The following is a 21,879-nucleotide window of genomic DNA, read 5'->3' as shown; positions in this document are numbered from 1 at the left end:
ACTGTATTCACCCATTGTTAAACTTTCTTTGTCTTTTGTTTCCACTTACATCAAACAGGCTTTTCATTAAGGAGCTCCCATTTGTTCAGAATTAGCTTCAAAAAGAAGGCAACTGAGTTGACAGAATGTAAAAAGTCAGCAATGTTTTTCTGAGGGGAATGTACTCTCACTACCATCAGTTATCCACTGACTTAGCACTAGTGTTTGGTTCTAAAAGAAACAAGAAATACCTTACTTTATTTTTATAAATGGATAGGAACACTATATATAATATTAATTCTTTGAATTCTTTGTCCACAGAAAATGCATGCAAAATAATGTAGAAGAAACTGCATACCTCGTGGATGAGCTGTGCACAAGTAAATGCTACAATTAAACACTGCAGGTTTAAGAAAACATTTTAATTTACAGAAATGTTACTATTAGTACAGAAAAAGGGCAATCTTTCCTGAAAAGATATGGTGCAAACACTACAAATCTCCTTTGGAAACCAGCAAAATTTTTAAAAGGGTCTGAGATAGAAGAATTTTTCCCTGTGGCATTAAAAAAGAAGAAAGTAGAGCAGAAGAAAACCCTCAGTCGTTCAAAAAGTGGATACATATGGTTCCCAAGAAATCTTGTAAGCTCAGATTTTGCTAATTCTAAACAAAAACATCTAAACAAAGGCTAAAGAAAAATACCTTTAAAAAAAATTGGAAATGATGTCACTGGAATGTGTACAATTATTTGGACTTTACATGGCAAAGGATACATTTGTGCTGGCAGAAGGTTGGGTAATGGAAAGAGCAGATCTGCTCTTTCTTTTACTAATTTCAATTAATTTGATTTTATAAAGCACAGGCTGATTAAGGAGATTGCAACAGTCTAAATATTATATGCTTCTTGAATCTTTACATTTCATAGCTGTCAGTCTCAGTTTATCGACAGGTAGTTGTCTTTTTGAAAGTGAATTTAGCGTGCTAGGAATCTTGGACCAACAGCTCTGAAACAGCTATAGGAAAGGGGTAATTCTTTTTCTAGACCACCTCTTTAGTCTGGTTTTATCTTGCCTTCTAGGCTTGCAAACACAGTTTAGTCTCTGTGCCAACTCACTCCTTGACCTTCTGCTGAGAATGACATTAGTAACGCCGGTTCTGGTGATAGTTCGTGATGTGGATATTTATCTACTAAAGCTGTGGACCAAACCCATCAGTTCCCTTCATACAGGGCACAACGCAGCCGCTGGGCAGCAATGACTTTCAGCCTTTACTGTCTAGGACCAGAAGTGAGCCAATGACCTTTACATGAAAGGCAGTATTGCCTATCAGAACCATCATAGTAAACACTCATTTAAAACACTATTTTAAAACTGATGAAGATATACCATAGTCGCTAATCAAAGAATAGCTTTAGTGCCTTAAAAATGTTAGTGTCATCAAAATAAATTACAACTGATTTTGAGCAGTCGATGAAGATAAAGTTCAGGGGCCATGACAGAAAGAGACCTTGGGATGGGTTGATACATTATTAATACAGTTTGTTGGGTCAAGGTTCAAAATACATATTAAACATTTACTCTTTTTTATTGCTCTGTGCCACACTTAGCACTGATCAGCATATTTTAAGAAAGTTACACGTTTTGTTCAATTATTTTTTTTGGCACAAGATTAGTATGTGTGTATGTGAACATACAGTTAAGCCTGTTCTCTGAAGACATTCAAAACCCACCTGGATGTGACTCTAAAACCTGCCACAGGTTGTTGGACTAAATGATCCCCACATGTCCCTTCCAACCCTGACCATTCTGTGATATATATATCTGTATACAAAAACACATGCGTGTGTATATATAGACAGATCTGGGGTTTATCTTTTCTACTGTTACATCATTTGCATGACTTTTTTCCCCTCCTACTTCCACCGATCCTTGATAAGATTAGACCCCGAGGCAAAAAATCTACAGGTTTGCCTGCTATTTTGACTTTCCAAATAATTCAGGAGGAATACCATAGAGTAGTTCCCCCCCATTCTGTTTCCTTGCTTCCCTTCCTCCTCCTCTGCACTTTTCTTGCCTTTGTTAATGATAAACAATTTTTTTACTCTTTTGACTCAGTAACCCTACTGACCCTTCATCTGTCAACGGAATAGGCAATTAAATCGATGCTAAACAGCCTCAAATCATATATTGCTTACACTCCTGTTGCTGCACGCTCAGAATTCACCTTATATTCCAGACCTCAGCTGTAGTTAGTTACTACAGCACACTAAAACTTGCTGTACCACCTGTTCTCTAAAGGACTGTACTGTAGTAATATGTTCCAACAGTTACTTACATTTCAAGGTACTATAAAGACTTTTTTTCAGTGTGTTAATGGTATTGTTGTCTTTCTGCAGGTACTATCATGTGTCTGAATCATGTTACATTGGATCAAAGAGCATGTCTCTTGTCATGTGCTCATGTCAGCACACAACAGGTGAGGTATGCTGAGTATGTTAAGACAGATGTTATTTTTTCCCTCTAAGAAGTAGAATGTTTTCTAGACTACAACTGGAAATGACACTTATACCTATTTTGACAGCCAAATCAATGTTATTCAAAACAGTCATAGGTGTTTATGACAGCCTGAGTGTTAATACTTCTAACATTTCTGAAAACGGCTGCCATGTGCAAGCTTTCCTGTGAGTGAATCAGAGTTTCAATTATTTTTTTTTTTTTTTAATTTAAAAAGTGTTTTAAATTGGTAGGAAAAGAATTTCTGCCAAAAAGGACTTGGGAAAAGCTTAATTAGTTCCTAAGTGGTAAGAGAATGCATCGAATCCATATATTTATTGCACTACTACTAGAATTTAATGGAGAAGTGTGAAGGAAGAAATATGTTTGTTTACCTCTAGTTAAGAGTCATTTTTCCAGTAGTGATGGATGGGAGTTCACACGTATCCAGAGCTAAGGAATACTTAATGTCTCTAATTACCTAAGCATAAGACATCTATAATACTGTACAGAAACTTCCAAAGTCTGTTAAGATTTGTATTTCTTCTTCCAAATATTCCTTCTGGTAAAAATAAGAATTTATTTGAATTCTTTGTATATCATAAAAATTTAACTTTCTTTTTGGAATGAAGGCTTTGAGGGAAGACCATGGGAAGAAAGACTTGAGCAGATAAATGCAGCTGATGTGTAGCAATGTTGTTTGAGTTTGACCATGGGTTTGGTGCCAAATTGCAGACTTTTCATCATTTCATATACCGGTACTTACCTTTGTGGAAGCAAAACCCTCATGTTTGTTGTAAACTGATGTCATTCCAGGTAACACAACGGAAGAAAATGCTAAAGATCCAAAACTTACTTATTTTTGTTGTTGTTTGCCTTGCAAAGGTAAGTCTTTCTCCTATAATACAGATATGTTTCAGAAGTTTATAGGTGTATTTGTGGCAAAGAGTTGTAGACTTTTCTCTGAAAATAGAAACTCTTACTCATGAGAATTCAACTATCACACAGTAAAGAAAATTATTACAGTAAACATAACCTTTCTGTATAGATAGCAATGAAATGCTTCACAGTTATAGGTTCAGTTAGTTTTTTCATGTAGCTAAATCTTTCCAAAGATGTGTGCATTTTCGGTAACTCTGTTTCATGCTTTAATGTATAGCTTATACCAGACTGTCTTTGCTAGAAAATCCCATGTAAGAATTTAAAAATCTGGATTTGTGGCATTAATATAGTTTAAAAAAAAAATAAAAATCAATTCATGATTAGTCTTTCCACCTGCTTTTACCTGCACAAAAATTGAGAGCAGTGTAGCATCCAACACAGGAGAAACAATGCCACTTCATCTCCATGAAGTGCACACCTGACTGACAGAATTATGTGCATAGATAACATACTAATAAAATGGCTTGGACTATATTAAATTGGATTAGCTATCAACTGGTTCCTGAAGGAAGAAGGTTTGGTATGTGAAACCGTTATCTATGCAAGACTTTTTTTCATTTAACAAGTAATTCACTGTAATTAAAGTTTAAATGTAATAGCTTTCACTGTAGTATCCTGAGAGAGTTTACCAAAGCAATAGCCTAACTATATGAAGGCAGAGGTAATTTTTTATCCATAATGTATTTATGGAAATATGTCTATTATTTCCTAAGGCAGAAAATGATACTTTTTAAAATTACATTTTCTAAGAAATATTTCTTGTAATAGAAATTTTTACATTGTGCATAATTTATGGGTTTTGGAAACAGCTGATTAAAATGATGTCCTTGGTAGAGGTGGTCCAAAGAAGTCTTTGATATGCATTAAGATCACCTATATTTACAATACCTTTTTGATAATTTTATTCAGATGAATGTTCACATGGAGTTTTCACAGGGGGAGAAAGAACACTGTCTAAGTCTATTTGTGTTTATAGGTCTATTCTATGTTTACAGAGCAGTTTATTTTATGTTCTGTTTTTAAAAAACGAAAAAAAAAATCCAATATGGGCTCTTTTGAAAACAAGAAAACTGTAATTGAAGGCATTGATGGATAGTTACATTAACAGCTCGTCAACAGCTAATCTGAGACCATCTGTTCTTTAGTGCTCTGAAAAGGTTAACAGCAGGTTAAGGATGCCTCTCCTTGCCACGTATTATAATACAGACTTGCCAGGATGAAGGGATGGTTCTATAGTGCAGGACTTCTGGCGAAGCACGTTGTGCTGAAGTTCAGTTTGCGCTGCCAGAAGTGGCCACACAGGACAAGGTTTTTCCAGGCAGGCACATCGTTAACTAGTGTAATTTTTTGTATTTTTTTTTTGGCAATGTGGTTTAAGCAGACTTAATCAGCAAGCAGGTATATATGTCAAGTTAAGAGACAGGTAATAAGTATAACTGAAGTCTTAAGATTTTATATTTTTTTGGGGTGAGGACCGTGGATTAGAGAAAAAAAAAAGGAAAGATTTAAAAAAATTATCAGAAAACAATGAATGTCCAGGAAAACTCTGAAGTTGATTCATGAACAATGCATTATCTACAGAAAACTGATTTTTCAAAAATTTTGCTGTGTATAATCAATTTTCAATATATTGTGTTAAAATGAATAGTGTAGTCTCTGGGGCAGAGCTGTTGTATTTATATGGAGCTTGGCACAATAGGTTGTGGTTCCCAATCAACCCCTGATTAGCTGTTTCTGTGAGGTGTTAATGTCAGGGCTACAGTTATGCCTGCCACCACCTATGGACCCTGATGATCTGACTTTTGACCTGTGCACAGCTTGACCTTGAACATGTTTCCTCACTGTGGATAGTGCAAGAAGACATGACTGTAAAAGTTATCTTCTAGTTTGTTTCTTTCACTCTTTATCATCAGTGTAGTCTTCATCACAGGGGAGAGAAAGTGAAAGTATACTTGCCTAATTCCAGAAAATGGGATTCATGGTAGGGACACAATGATTCTCTGACTGTCATTTCCATGGAAACGTAATAGAGGTAATAGTATTGTTGTCCTTTTGTGTGTGTATATATATACATACATATATATGTATATATATGTAAAATATATAGTTCTTTAATGGTGTTGTGAATCTGTGAGGTAAAAGGAAATCGTGCAGTTTAGTTAAAATATCATGGGGAAAGATTTCTCATTCTTGTGAGTATCTGGGTAGTAGGATAGTTGTAGAGGAATGAAGGCAGTGGGTTGATTAGCATTGATAATATGCAGCTGTAGCTTGTTCCCACTAAGTAGTTAAATAGCCCTGAAGGGTGGGGGAGTGGTGGTCTGACAGAGGAGGAGGAGTGTGGTCTGGCCACTGATGGAAGGAGAAACAGCATGGATGGTAGAATCTGACCGATGGTAAAAGCCTTGTTGCAGCCTACTAGTTTGTGCTGTAACAATGAGTGCCCCGCGTAAGGCTGACTGAGTTGGACTCCGACTACAACAACTGGTGCCCAACGTAGCTGAGGCAAGCGGGAGAACCTGCGACCCATAACAGACACCATGAGAGGTGAGCCGTCGGCAACTAATCGATATGGGTGTTTTGTATTGTTTGTTGAACATCTTAACTCAAATTGCAGCTGATAGTCATGAAGGAAACTAAACTGTGGACAAGGTAAACTACGGCGGATAGAGGGAAACTGAAAATAGATTTAAAGGGGCAATTGAGAAGCCATCTCCACCTGTTATTGGCTCCCCCACAGCAAAGAAATCTTAGCAGATGACAGCCTGGCTCTTCATTTTATAATTTTGAAGTGGTTGTAGGAGTTCTTTGGGTTATTGCTCTCAACTGGGTAAAATACTTGAGGGCTATTGTTTTGCTTGAGATTACCTGTTTGACTCTAACATAGGCAGATTCACTGAAGGTGGAAAGCCTGTCACTGAAGGTGGAAAGCCTGTCTGAGAAGTGAAGAGAGGAATCATGTTGCAGTGGCTATGCTTTATCAGTATGTAAAAGCTAGTTAAAATGTGTCAAGAGTATTCTGCAGTCCTCCTGTTGAACTCTTCATCCTTTGCAGTAAAAGCATGAACATGTCACAGTACTTGTATACCTGAGTTAATGAATCTAGATCACTTTTGAAGTCTGACATGCGGACTTAGGTTGCGTTTTAGCTATGTAAGCAACTGACTTCTGGCTGTACCTACATTCTCAGTATAGCTGTCTCTTAGGACAAAAAAAAAAAGGAAGCAGGGTAACTTTTCACAGGATAGAAAATGGCATAAGTTTCAAATGTATTATCACAGAATGAAGTAGAGTAAAAGTAATTTAACAATGAACCACCAACTATGTCTCTTATCAATTTAAAAAAAAATCACTAAAGTGTTTGAGTGGTTGAGCAACTTCTAGAGCAAAAAAAATAACACTTGTATCTGTAGAAAGAACTAAGTGAATAGGGATTATAAATTAGAAGAGTTTATTCATAATAGTGTCATAAGAGGGACAAGCAGAAGAATATTACTCTGTCAAACATCTTGTGTATCTGCGTTCCTATGGAAGGCATAAGAAAGAAACATGAGAAATATATACAATAATGAAGAGGAATGGAAGGTCTTAGCACAGGGTCATGCTTACCATGTAATTGGCATATGGAGACTTGAAGGAATAATTCACGTGCTATGCATCTTGAATAATACTTGTATTTGACAGGAGTGTAGCTTACCAAAGAAAACAAGTAAGGTGATATTGCCTTCCAATAACTCACTGTTATATCTAGAACACAGTGTTTAAGTGTCTGTAAAGGTATGGCAAAAAGAGCAAAAGCATTCTGATGTTGTGCATCTAATACAGGCCCCCAAATAGGGAAGCCCACACTCTGGAGACTTGAGGTGAACATCCATGAAACCGCAGGTTTGTTAGTTCAGTTTAATTACCACAATGTGTATAATTACAATACAGATTATATTGATTTTCACTGGCTTGGGGCTTTTTTGTTTTAAATAAAAAACCTACAAACACTAGGTAAAATACATATATTACAAAACTGAAATTGGAGAAGTAAAGAAAGGGAAACCTAGTCAAGACAGCAGAGAGATTAGCAGGGAGGAATTTGTTGCATTCCACCAGTCTATTCTCAGTTTTGGAAGGTGGATCATGAAATAATAGAGTTCATGATCTCTAGGAAAGAATGGAAGATAATCAAATAAAAAAAAATAGATTTCAATAAATCTGAGTAAGTGATTGGTTGTGCTTCATGTGAACCTAGATTAGGTGAAATAGGGTTAAAGACACTGCAAAGAAACAGTTTTTTATATTTTTACTACTTTTACTTAAAAGAGGGATGGAAGACAGACAGAAAGTGTAGCAGGAGTCCTATTTTGGTAAATCCTGAGTTGTTAAATTGCTGTAAAAATAAAGTACACAAGGACTAAGGTTACTGAGGATGAATACATAGGTACAAAAATAGAAAGGTTAATGTACAAAATGAGATGCAGCTAAGTATTGAGGCTTTTTTTTTTTTTTTTTCTGCTACCACTAATTTTCATCTATACTCAGTGAAAATGAGAAGTTACTGAGCGAGAACTCTAAGACAGTCCGAGTGTTTGGTATGTTCTTCCTTCACTAAAAAGTCCAACTGTGATTACTTAAATAAGGCAATTAACTTTAATACCAAACAGGCAAAGCAGGCTATAACAGGAGAATATAAAATAGTTGGGTTATGTGTTTTCAGGTTAGTTGGACCAGATTAAATTAATCCAACCATCTGAATCAATCTCAGAGCCATTAACAATGATCTGAGAGATGACGGAGGATGAGTGAGGCTGTGAGAGTCTGAAAGTGGCATCCATGATTTTTTGAAAACATAAGAACAGGAGAATTACAGGTGAGGCCACCTAATTTCAATTTCAGGAAGAACAGTAAACCAAACATACTGCTTGTGAGCACCCACAAGATGGCAAGAAACCATCCATGTGGGTTTGTCCAGAACAAATCTTTTAAAGCCAATCTGATTTTCATCTGCAGCAGTATAACAAGCCTTGGGTAGATGAGAAGCAGAAGATTCCTATCTTCATTTTAAAAAGATCTTTTGAGACTTCTGCAACACTCTCCTGAGTAGGCTAGAGAAATTAACCCAAGGTTAATGTTTAAATGGTTAGAAAAGAGCACTCAGAATCACTTCTCTGTGTTTTACTTTCATGTGGTAGGTTGTATCAAGCAAGCTTCCTTAGGAATCCAACCTGTGATCTTTCTATTACATTTGTTCATTAATGATCAGGGTGATGGAAAAGTTAATGTGCTTGTCAGATTTCCTACAACAGTAATCTGAGAAGGGCTGCAATCAGAATAGAAAGCAATATTTAATTCTTGATAAATTAGAGGTAAATTTCTGAAAGAATAAAAAGCATAGAAAGGCCCTATGCATAGACAGTAAAGATGAACTGCATGAATACAAAATTAACAAGAGTTGTCCGGTGGGAGTTCTTCTGGAAATGATTTGGCGAATATTTTGGATTACAAATTGAATAAGAGTCAATGATTTTGTGCTGTTTCATGGAAGCAAATATATTAAGATTACCGAGCAGACCTGGCACTGTACCAGCAGGCCTACTTAAGAGATGTGCAATGCCTGGTGTAATCTTATCTGATATGCTGGTTTTTCTTTGCAATTTGATTGCTCTGATGTCCAAGCAAATATGTCCCAAAATGTATGGAGTGTAAAACTCATGTCGGTAGAAAGGTTTTTTTACAGTTAAAACCTATGAAAGTTACCCGGCACCTTCTCCTTCCCCTTTCATACCAAGGGACAGACAAGTGTGCTGATTGACTGGCTTTAATTGCAAAGTGTCGCCATGTTTTGATTTTTATGCCTTAAGTTTCCAGCACTGTAGGTCTGCTGTTCTGTTTTGAAGTGAACTCTGCTATTGATATATTATTAAGTGGATATGTGGTTAGTACATACTTAGAATAAATTTTTTAAACAGGCTATAATTGCCTCAGTGGAGGTAGCTTCTATTTGAGTCTAGAAGCGCTGCAGCTAAATATTTTGCTAGCTGAATTTCCAAGTACTCTCCAGTACCTGAACCAATTTATGTGATCATCCTAAAAGTTCTGTTTACATTTACTGCATCTAGAGAAAGATACATACTAGTAAATCATTGCACATACAACACTATTATATTTTGCCCTTCCTTTGGGGTGGCAGAGAAGGGAAAAAAAAATTGTTCCAGTGACAGGTCCTTCATGTCTCAACTACAAACTAAAACACTGCCCTGCAGGAACCTGCCCTGCAGGTAAGTTATTGCTTTAGTACCTAGCAAAACATAGCTTGTCAGTTTTCATACCAGAAGTTTATTTGGTCAGTTTATTTTATCAGTTAGAAAGCCTAGGAAGTCTCAGGTATATTTGGACCTTAAATGTGAGTGCAGTGCCTTGTGGGTGACATTTGGAGTAGTACTAGTGTGTCTTGACATTCTAACTGAAGTCTTTGAGAACCTTGTTGTGTGGATCCCAAATTGGTGATTTTTGTAGTCTTTTCAAAGGATTTACTCTATTTTACTTCTAAAATTCATAGATATTTGTATATGATTAAGGATTTAAATGACCAGAAAACTTAAACCAGTGTTCAGCATCTAAATTGCAAAATCAAATTGTTGTGGCTATGTGTTTGCTTGGTTTTTTGGGTTTTTTTGTTGTTTGTTTTTTTTTTTTAAACCAAAACTAAGTTTATGGTCCCTATCCAAGCTCCCTTCATTAAGTTCTGGAGGAAGTCCAGGTCTGGATTTTATATACTTTGGTAATCAAATTAAAGATAGTCTTCATTTATTTAGGGATTTCTCTCCAATTTTTCTTGTGAAAGCAAATTCATAAAGACTTCTTACAAAGGACAATGTCTTCATTCCAGATTAATGTTAAAAATCTTACTGTATAGTTTAATTATGTCTTCGTGCAAGATTTAAAATTACTAGTTTTGCATAGGATTCCTACTCTGATAGCTGAAATTTACAGCATCTGTATCTCAAGTATACAGCAATGTTTGGATATTATAAACTTTTTCTAAACTTGAAATGCTACACAAATGCCTTTACCATTGCAACAGAATAGAAAAAGCAAACTAATGCAGAGAAGTCTTTACAAGCACTTTGATATAATTATGTTCAATATAGTTATGGCAGCCAAACTTTCAGCCTTCTTGCAGATGTTTCCAGTTTTTAAGCCTTGGGCCCATTTTCCATTTGGAATTTTTTAAGTTGTTTTCATTTTATTTTTTTAATAGAATGGTCATCCTCATATCTTAATAAAACAAAAATTGAATTATATGCACTGCTAGGCAAGCATGACCGGACTTTTGCTAGCAGATGTAAGGTGTGAAACCTGTGGGAAAATCCTATTCATTTTAGGTTCCACTTGAGAACACTGCAGTGCACTGGAAATGGATTCAGTCTTTACGGTACTGAAAAAGATAGAAGCTGGGGAACAATGGAAATCAATGATTTGTACCTAATTAAAAAGACCTGATAAAAATTCTAGAAAGACAGATGGCGAAGTCAATTTCTCAGTATAATATCAGCAGAGAGAAAGAATATGATTAGCTGTTGACATTCTGCAAGGGTAGAATGATCCTATCAGCAAGGAAGTGAAAGTATTTCTTTAACAATATTAGGCTGTACTTCTATAACTATTGTAAACCTGAGTTAATGTAAATCATTCACTTTCCAAGAAGTATGAGATATAATGTTTTTCTCAAATGTCGTAGTGTTAAACTGACAAATTGAATAACTTGATCCAAGCTTTAGACTTTGATTGCTGAAGGCTAGACATGTACATGATCGGAACGTCAAAGCTGAGACAAAAGTCTGATTATAGGTGCTAGAAAATATGAGTACTTTCGTGGGTATTTATATCTGTATTTGTGTTCATAGTTTTCCATTAATTCTGATGAACTAAGAGTAAATTTTGGAAAAGGCTGTTTCCTGTATGTATGTATAATGAAGATAATGTTTCAATACCTTCAGCTGGGCTGTTCATTTTTTTTTTTTTTTACAAAATGCTTAAAAAGACAAAATGAACAAATTGTGTGATGGCCCAATAGCGAAGATGATCACGGTGGAGAAAAGATTTCCAGGATCTTCTAGCTCCTGCTCTAGTGAAAGCATTTTGTGTAAAGCGTTCACCTGATAGACTGGGAACATCCAGCAAGGAATAGACTAAAAGGTAGATTGTAGTTTGTACTGCACAGATATTAACATAATATTTGTAATGTTAATTACTAACTCATTTTTTATTTTTGAAGTTGAAACGGTAATAATCATTCAGTCCTCCAAGTGAAAGTAATTTTTCAGCCATTTTGGCTTTAGCCTAGTGTTCCCTAATCACTTTGTGTATATGGTGGTTCTAGATCTGCATTTCTTGATGCTGTAGTTAGTTCTATTTTATTGTACAGCACATCTGTGACACTGCTGCGAATATATCTCATGGTCTTGTTACTGGATCAAAGCCTTAGTCTCTTGGGTCACAAACCCGCTTAATGTTCCTGTGCAGACCCCTCCAGACTTCTACAAAAAACCCAGCACCTTGTGCTCATAAAAACATCTGTTCAGGACATAAGCAATCAGAAAAGAGGGGGAAGAAGCACTCTTAAAAACTATCTGAGCTTCTGAGTTATAAAACATTTATTTCTTTTTTTTTTTTTTTAGTATCAGCTTTTCATTCTATCTGCTTACCATGTTGGTCTGTCACAACCGGGCTCCCCAAATTAGTTGTTTATTGGTTTAGGAAGTAAAAACGTGGGGGGAAAAAGCTCAAGGTTGAAGACTATTTAAAAAAAAAGTTTATGATCCTGAAAAGAGAATCAAGGACTTCTTGATTTTTCAGATGCTAGTGCTTGTGTTTTATGTACATTATTTTATGAAATATAAAAGCTTCGTATTATTAAGCTGTGATAGAATATAACAAGAAAAAATATGGACTCTTGTTTCCTGTTCCATGAGGGAAGTTTTCTGATTTTGAAATTGGATCAATTGACAGCAAAGGAGTAATCCATTCTGGAAAGAGCTAAATAGATCCCTGACAATGGATAGATGGATGCAGCCTTGAAGTAGTGCATGTTGAGGTCATACCCTGCATTACAGTACTGATAACAATCCTTACCACATCTGGTAACTCAAGGAAGAGAGCAAATATTTCAGGATTCCTGGGCTTTCTTATTGTCCTTGGATTCAGGCCAGCTGCTGCCAATAACTGTGTGGTTCTGTAGAAAGATGGCCTGTGGCCCCATCACGCGGTGCTTATTGCCAGTGGGTACGTTTTTTAAAGCATGGCCAGATTGTGGAAGGGAAAGCAGGTTTCACTGGATGGTGAACAATGTTGAGCATGCTAGCAACATACCTGTACCTGGGGTCTACGCCTTCTTGTCAGGAGCCCACCACCTTCTGCCTGCTTGACAACAGGGCTGCCACTCAAAGGGACCTAGGCAAGGAGGAGGGAATGGGTTACAGGAACTTTTTGAGATTCAGTTGAGGACAGAGGTACTTGCAAAGCAAAACGCTCTTGCAAAAGTACAGGCTGAAGTCTGACTTTTGGGAACCTGAGCCTTTCTTGTATGGGGCATAACAGTCACAGAGTCTGTATGAGATCTATGACTCATCCTACCATACTGAGTCATCTGTGGTTTTAAGGCCTGATATGTTGTAGTGTCCTCCATTAAATGCTCCTGATAAAATAAATCATGAATGTAACCTCTGTATTCCAAAAGAATGCAACATTTGGCTGTTATAGCTGTGAGCTACACATAGCTTTAAATGAGAACAAGAGTACAGCCATAACTTGTGTTAGGGTGTGTGCTACATTCATACATATCTGACAATATAGAAATGTGTATCTAACAATAAAAACTTCTGCACATATGTTGGTTATTCTAACCATAACATTTGCAAAGTTGTCAATAAAAATGGTCTGAAAGTGCTAGGTGCTGTCTTTTGAGGAAAACTAGGCTAACACTGAAATTTCATATAGCCTTCTGAGAACCTACCTGATGGGAAGACAACAAAAGCACCTGCTTTTCTCCCCAAGGCAGGAGCCTGCTGCACTTTTGGAAGGTTTTAGCACTGCATGACAGACAGTAGCTTTTCCTGAAAGTTTTTCTTGGCATGTAGGTGTCTTTGGTAGTCTTGCCAGTACAAATATCTATCTGCATTTTCTCATCCTGAATAATCCTTCATTTAAGAAAAAAAAAAAAGGGGGGGGGGGGAGGCATGACGAGGTAGAGGTTTGCAAATCCTCTAGCAAAGAAGATTTTAAGGCTTAAATAACTGCAATGTGAACTTATTGCCACATGTAATACAGCTGCTTGATTTATCACCTTGGAAACAGCCTGAAATCTTTGTTTTGTATACTAGCTCTACTGTGATTTAAAAGCGGTAGATGAGTGAAACATATATCTAATAAGATTTAACTCTTCTATGGTAAGAACATGTAATTGGACATATTAATTTCTCGATTCTGGCCATAATTTTTCAAATAGAAAAGCTTTCCATGTGAATGAACAGAGCTCTTGCCACTATATCAAGTTCCATCTTCATACCAGTAAATTTGTTCTTCTGCCCTATCAAAAGCCTTCTAAACAGAGTTTTTTACTGACCTACCAAGTTAAATTCTCTTACTGGTATTTGAAAGAAACAGTTAAACCTTTTTTTTTTTTCTTCCTTTCTCCCCGCCCCCAGCTGGTATCTATTTTCTATCGAGCATAAGTGGTAATGGCAGCTCCCTATAACTAGAATGTTTGCTCCCTTGGGAGAAAATGCCATCCAGATCCTTCCACCTAACGTGCTAATACATATTTCTAGAGCAACACTTATGTACTTTTAATCTACTTCCAAGATCTTAATACAGATGGGTGGTTACAGTAGCTAAGACTGTATAAACTGCATAGATCTCAAGAATCTATACATGCCGTGAATATTCTGTAATCAATAGGTTCTTCAGACTTCATAGGGACTGTGGAATGGCCACTAAGTAGACTTTATTGAGTTATTTCTTGCTTTCTCATTACATATCTGCTTGGGTTTTTTCCACCTTCTGGAGAATCAACAGAGATGAAATAAAAGTGCTTTTATTTATTAGTCTAAAAACCTGTTCTCTGACTTTCTATTGCTTTTACTTGTACAAGTCAGAGGCATACAGTGGCATTGCACAAGGGTTTGAGCCCATGTCATATTTTTCTGCTGGTGACAACCGGCATATGGAAAAAGTAAATCTCAAGTTTCTTTCCTTTTTTATTTTTCTTCATTAGGTTTACTATGGCAGTCAAATTATACTGTGATTCACAAGCATCTCTGATAAGTGAAATTGAGTAATAAATCTAGAACCTGCAAAACACCATTGATCCATGTCCTGAAAGTGAATTGTTTCCAAATATCACTGTACACTTAGTGTTATAGGGTATATTGCATTGTTCATCCTTTTTAATATCATATTGCGTTTTAAATAAAAGAATGCTTGATATTAAGAAAAATGAATAGCTTTGAATCTTTTGAAGCTTGCTTAAGAGAGAAAAGTGTTATATCTTTGAGAATTTAAGCAATAGAACGTTAAATTAGTAAGAAAGTAGCAGCCATAGCTTTTCAAAGATAGCAAACTTGTCTTAGCTGGTTGTCTACAGGTGACAATTCATATGCAAAGCATATAAAGTAGGAAAAAAATCACCCTAATCCAGGTAGCCGCTGGAGGAAGAAATACTTGGAAACAAGATGACTATGTATGTATGCATGCATGTAAAGGATTCATTAAGGCCTTCTAAAATGATAAAATTTTAATTAAAAAAGGATTCTAACTTGCACAATGGGTAAAAGAGAACAGGTACCTAAACTGTCCTAAAGTAATGACTACAGTACTGAACTTTTATAGGGCAGTAATATGGAAATGAAATGATGAATAACTGGTTCTACAAGCTTACATTTAGTTTGGTTTGTTTTCTAGCTCTTTCATAGAATAAGCCTCACACTTTCACATTGGGCCTTTCTCTTCTGAACGTTTCACAATAAATTGATCTGTTGTCTCAATTTTAGAAATGATCTTGTGGTGGAAGACAGACAGGGACTTAATCAAAAAACTGAGAAATTAACAGGGCACTACAGAAATATGATTAGAAACAGAAATAAAAACTACTTTAGTAAAATTATCTGATATTTTCAGCTGCATTTTTAGGTTCTGTATGTATGCATTCATCTGAAAAAGGTGTTTTGCTGTATGTGTGCTTACCATGGCAGTCAAGGAAAAGAAACTTTACATGATGTGCATGGTGAAAGTTTTGGCTTGTTATCAGATTTTAAAAAATGAGATCTTCAGATGTGGATACACGGGTGTAAATAAATTGTCATTTAGAGACTGTAGACATATGAAAGACAGAATGGAAAATACTAAAGCCTTCACGGTAAACTGTGGATGCTCCATGTTAGTGAGGGTAGCTCAATGCTTTTTCTCAGAAAGAAAAGCAAAAAAATCCAAACTTGTTCCTACTCAGAAACTCAAACAAAATAAATGTAGACTTTTGGTTTTCTGAGGAAAAATAATGTAGTATAACAATATAGTACAATATTAAAGCCAGCCAGGAGACTGACCCTTGGTTTATTAAGGAACTTTTTACCTGATATCAGTTACAATTTGTGGATACTTAATACCTACAAGAATTAGCCCCATGTAGCCATTATAAATTTGTCAGTGAATTGATCCCATATTTCTTAAAAAATCCTACAAATTTATTCAGTTTACATTGTATCATTTCTTTGTGCAGATTAATGGTGTCTATCTCAAATATTTCATAGAACTGAGTAGAGGAAACAAATGCTCAATCAATAAATATTTTATGAGGTTTTTTTCTTCCTGTTGTTTTTCTTGTCTTTAAGTTAACTTAACATTGACAAGTCCCAAAACCAGGAACTGAGCTGTTAAAAATGGCTTAATTCTGGGCTCTAGTCCAGGTCCTTTGAAAGGAGCACAGGGCGATTTTCAGAATCCGTTCTCTGAAAAGTAAACTCTTTTGAAGGATTCAAATGTTTCTGCCTTGTTTTTATTATCTTACAAATGGCATCTTCAATTGAGAAGCCTATGGGGTTTGAATTTAAGACTTGACACCAAGCCTGAGCATTTCTTCTAGCAGTATAATGAAAGCAAATCAGTTGTTTCAGAAAATCACTTGAATTATGCAGCCTAACTGTTGGATGGCGCTAGATTATTTTGGGTTTATTTGTGAGTTATTCACAGATCAATCTCAAATTACATTAGAACACTAGTGATCAACTGGTTAATTCTATATGGTGTTAACCAAGGGCTTTCACTTATGACACTTTGCTAAGCGTTCCTTTTGATGCAAATTAATGGCCTCTATTTAATTCTTACATTATTCTGCCTCTTATATGCCTGACAAGCCAGGAAATGCACTTTGGTCACAACAGCCCCCCCAGCGCTGCGGGCTGGGGCAGGGGCCGGGAACTGCCCGGTGGGAAAGGGGCTGGGGGCTGGGCAAGGGCCGGCTGGGCAGGAGCCAGCAGGGTGCCCAGGTGGCCACGGGGGCCAGCAGCGCCCTGGCTCGTGTCTGAAGCAGCGTGGCCAGCAGGGCCAGGGCAGCGCCCGTCCCCCCGTGCCCGGCACTGGTGCGGCCGCCCCTGGAACGGGGGGCTCAGCTCTGGGCCCCTCACTCCCAGACAGACCCTGAGGGGCTGGAGCGTGTCCAGGGACGGGCACGGAGCTGGGGAAGGGGCTGCGGCACAAGGCTGGGGGGGGCGGCTGGGGGAGCTGGGGGGTTCAGCCCGGAGAAGAGGGGGCTCAGGGGGGCCCGATCGCTCTCTGCAGCTCCCTGACAGGGGCTGTGGGCAGGGGGGGTCGGTCTCTGCTCCCAGGGAACAAGCGACAGGACGAGGGGAAACGGCCTCGAGGTGCCCGGGGGAGGGCTGGATTGGGGATTAGGGACAAGTCCTCACCGAAAGGGTGGTCAGGCGCTGGGACAGGCTGCCCAGGGAGGGGGTGGAATCACCTTCCCTGCAAACTTTGGCAAAACACATAGATGTGGTGCTTAGGGACACGGGTTAGTGGTGGGCTTGGCAGTGCTGGCTTCATGGTTGGACTTGATGTTTTTAAAGGTGTTTTCCAATGTAAATGTTTCTATGAAATAGCCAAACAAAGTGTATAAGAACCAGAAAAAAACCTGAATAGCTAAAAAGTTGTGGGGAGCCTGTCAATAATAAGTACGTGGTAATAAAACAGACATGTTAGGGCCAATGTTTTAATTTTTCAGAAATTTTGTATAAAGAAGCATATATTACTTTCCTGAAAATGTTTTACTAGAATTCATAAAGCTAAGCTGGTATGGTGCTGTTGGCTAGAAGAATTGCAAGAAGTTGAGTCTCAAAAACTGCTTAAGTAACTTGTGCCAAGCTAAGGGACGCATGTATACATGCTTGTGTCTGCATGCCTGTGTGTGTTAGAGGAGTGTTTATTTAATAAACTGAAGTAACATACTTCTGTGTAGACAGATGTATTTAATATTTCCTCCAAGTGATCAGATAGGAATCTTATTAAACAGAGTAAATGATTCTGAATAAATTGCGGGAATCATAGCACATCTAATTTAATGCTCTTCTATTTTTCCTTCCAATAATTGTCACGGAAGAAGGACTGATGTTTCTCACAGTAGTCTGCCTTTTGTGTTGTTTTTGTAATCTTAACGGATATGAATTAATATTTAGCCACTTTTCTTTTTACTAAATTTTGTTACAAGCATGTAATATGAGAATCCCCCTTGAGCACAATCCTTCCAAGCACAAAGCACCATGTATCTGTAATTACTCCGGTTTTCTCTGTGAGCTGAGGCCAGTCAGTGCTTTGAAAGACCGTTCTGTAATTTTGCAAGTCCCTGAAATTACTATTATTTTGACCTTTTTAATATCCTGGATGTAGAGTGTTTGCCCTGCTACAGTATTTCACAAAGTGAATGAGTGACTATAGTTTTAGGATTTGAATTGAGGATTTAAGTAGGAGATGGCCAGAATAAATTTCCTTAATCTGTAGATGGGATAGTTTAAATAATCATGGTTTCCAGGCTGTAATTTTATGTTTCTCCTCAACGAGTCTTCCTTCTATAGTTTCTTCCTGGAAATCACAGTTTTCATTTAATTAGGGGTATTAAGATGCTATATGAAAATTTTTTTGTGTTTCTGATATACCTATATGTATGTCACAGTCTGAGTAGTGGGAGATACAAGAGTAAAGCTTCCAGGTTTACTCTTGATACTTCCACTTGCTTTTGGAATCTGCCAGCTACTTAGCAGAATAATTCATAGGTGTAGCTGGCAAATTGCATGTAAACATACACAAACTAAACATACATAGTTCAGACTTATGTAGGGAATATGTATCCTCTTTCTCCATTTTTCTACCAGTCTTCCATATCAAAAATTACTAGGCTGATACTGGGGTAAATTCTTCACTTTAATGAAACAAACATTTTATCTTCTTACTTAGATGGGGAGAGTTTTGATTTCCCTCAAATTACTTACCTTTATTTGATTGGTTGTTCTTTAGATTTCCTTAAATTTATATGTATTTGGCTTTGTGGTTTTGGCAATGTTTAGGGGGCAAGACAGCTGTATTGTAGGGTACATTGCATTAGAAATTAATGTGCAAGTGGACAATGCAGAGGAAATTTAATATGCAAAAGTATCAGGGAAACATGTAAATAGTTTTAGTGGTTGGAGACGTCAGGAAAATTGTTTGGAATAAGTATATATGGACTAAATACGTACTAAATTAAACATTTCAGTTGGTAGTGACTTTGTACACCCCCCTGTGATATACACAAGGAGATTCTGGGGTCAGCAACTGTTAGGGAGTCCCTAGAAACTGTTTGCTGACTGATCTATATGTTATTAGGGAACAAATTGGAGGAGATCGTAGAAAAGGGCAATCTTCATATCGGAGGCTGTAGGGGATTAACTCATCTGTCTCACTGCTGAATCAGTCTTATCCCTTTTCCAACCAACAAAATTCAATTAACTTTTATGAATTATTTAGCCACACTGAAGTCTCAGATAGTATTAATATTTGTGTTTCAGACTTTTTTTTTTTGCAGGGAATGTAAAATATTTCTTCTTTATCATCAATCAAACTCCAGTGTAGATTGTAATTTTCTGTTTCACTGTTTTAAGAAATATCTTCTTAATCACACCTGATGTCAACAGAAGTATTTTACATACTAGCTAATGTTTATATTTAGATTATGAATTGCCTCAGGAAAAAGTCAAAGATTCTGTCTAACTTAAATAACAGATATTTAAGGGTTTTTTTACTCAGTGGCACCTTTTTAAACAAAAGCTTTTAGAACTTGAATGCTACCGGATGAATTACAATCTGCTAGTTCAACCCAAGAAGAAAGGAGTTTGAACAATGTTGCTAGAAAAATTGCTGGAGTATTTATGTCTCTGACAAAAGACATAATTCTCATCTGAGAAACTATGCTAGAGAGAATAAAGAATAAAACAGGATTAACTTGTAGGCAGGAAAAACTTGTTTTTTGAGTGCCTTACAAAATAAAAGATTGTCAGTTCTTCAGTCACTTGCTGCACTGTTCTTACATGGTAGCAAAGATATATAGTCATCAAAACTGAGAAATAGGAACTTGAAGACTTGACAAGCCAATCAAGATAATGGGAATGTCTTTTGCAAGTGCTCCATGAAAAACAGAGACAAAAAGGCTTGAAGGATAACGAATGAGACTGCATGGACTAGTTAGCCACTCTTGTCAATATTGTCATGAAAAGACAAAAAGCTCGGCACAATTTAGTCACCCAGCTGCGTTTTCAAACTCATGGGTGAGCGTTGGAGTCTGCAGTAACTTCATGTTGCTTCACCTGCACTGGCGTTCATTCCTGAGCTAGGCACTTTACGCAGCTGAAAGCTAGTGGGCTTGTAGGCAAAAATGAGAGTCAGAGCAGGGAATGGTGTGAACTATATCGCTAGACCTTAAATCATTTTTGCCAGGATTTGTCCTTCCAAGTATTTTGGCCAGTTATACTGTCAGCACTTCTGCATGTAAATGGGTTATCCAGTACCTATGTACTCTGCCTTCATTTGAGCTTGAACAATATTGCATGACATCCTCTCTCCTTGAAGTATCATATCCTTCACCACCAATCAGGTATTTTATCAGTCCCCTCTGGTTTCTCTTTAATTTCTTCAGGCTGATCTAATATTAAATTTTACTATGATTTCTTACTGCATTTTTTCCATTTACTTTAATTAAATGTCTGAGCTTTGTGGATCAGGATAACTTGTATTAAAATTAATAAATGGATGGTACTCACAGATCTGCTTGTAGTTACTTGTAGTTTCTCCTAGTTTCATCAAAGTAAAAATCTCTAAAGATAGAATATGGTAAATCTGAAGACTTTGGCAGGAATTTAAAATGCAAGGTGCTAATTTTTTTTTTCTTCAGAAAACACAGGGGCAGTGTTACCAAGAAATCTGGAGAGACACCTTTTTGAAAAATCTTGGTCAAGTGCACATCAAACCTAACAAACATGATTAGGTGAGACAGGAATGTGCTTACAAAAGCACAGAAATTTCCACTGAAACTTGGCATGTTGATTGCAGATGCTGAATAATTTAGAAGTCTCAGCAGTGCTGTCAATGCTAGTAAGATATGCTAATTCCTAATACAAGAATGTGCCATTCAGTACCTTTGATTTTACTCCACTCTTACAACACTCTTACCTTTTCAGTGAACAAAACTCAGAACATATTCTTCTAAGTGTCAAACTGGTATGTGATGGAAGGGCAGCATATATCATATTTTAAATGTACTGTTGGAAGTTCTTTGTGTTGTACAATACTATAAAAAAAGTATCTAAAATGTAGGAAGATACACACACTTAATCTTCCCTTTCCGTAGTTTCTCTTGAATTATGTAAATAATAGTTGGAAAGGAGAAAGTGTTCAATCTGATAAGAATTTTTTTGAGGTGAATGAGGATTTCTCACTTTAATTGTCAATACAAGCAATTGCATTGACATTAGCTATTAAAATAGTGCTCTACATTAATTATTGTAGACTGATCTTGCAGATAAAGCACACTAAAATTGGGTTTCTTCCCTTTTTTCAGCATCATTACATTTTTCTCAACTGTTTACAACTGTATTGTATGTTCAACATAAATGTTATACAGATGGTTGATTATTTGGTTAAGTAGCAGTTTTTACGGTCATCCTTTGTATAGTACTTAAGTAACAGCAGAAATCTTACCTATAGTAGTTCACCGTTTTTTCTGAAAGGTAGACAAACTGATATATAAGAATATTAGTTTGATTAACCTTGTGATCAGTTTTGTCTGTCTTTTGTCATACCTGTGGTAAGTTCTTGTGAGACAAATTTGAAAGTCATTAAGAAATGGAAGACTATACTAAAGTCAACAACAACTGTAAGAGCTAAACAGGAGAAAACACCAT

At 36.7% G+C, this 21,879-nt stretch overlaps 1 long non-coding RNA gene across 3 annotated transcripts in view; it reads left to right on the top strand.

The window, feature by feature from the left end:
* Positions 1-21,879, top strand: part of LOC119157571 — a 441,749-nt gene that overhangs the window by 3,546 nt on the left and 416,324 nt on the right. For all 3 annotated transcript variants that reach the window (XR_005107574.1, XR_005107573.1, XR_005107575.1), the window contains exons 3-4: positions 2,374-2,453; positions 3,287-3,355. This is a non-coding gene — a long non-coding RNA (uncharacterized LOC119157571). The remainder of the gene's footprint in view (positions 1-2,373; positions 2,454-3,286; positions 3,356-21,879) is intronic.

The sequence above is a fragment of the Falco rusticolus genome, chromosome 14 (assembly GCF_015220075.1).
Source record: "Falco rusticolus isolate bFalRus1 chromosome 14, bFalRus1.pri, whole genome shotgun sequence".
NCBI classification, from domain to species: Eukaryota; Metazoa; Chordata; class Aves; order Falconiformes; family Falconidae; genus Falco; species Falco rusticolus.
This window is presented reverse-complemented; position numbering and strand designations above follow the sequence as displayed.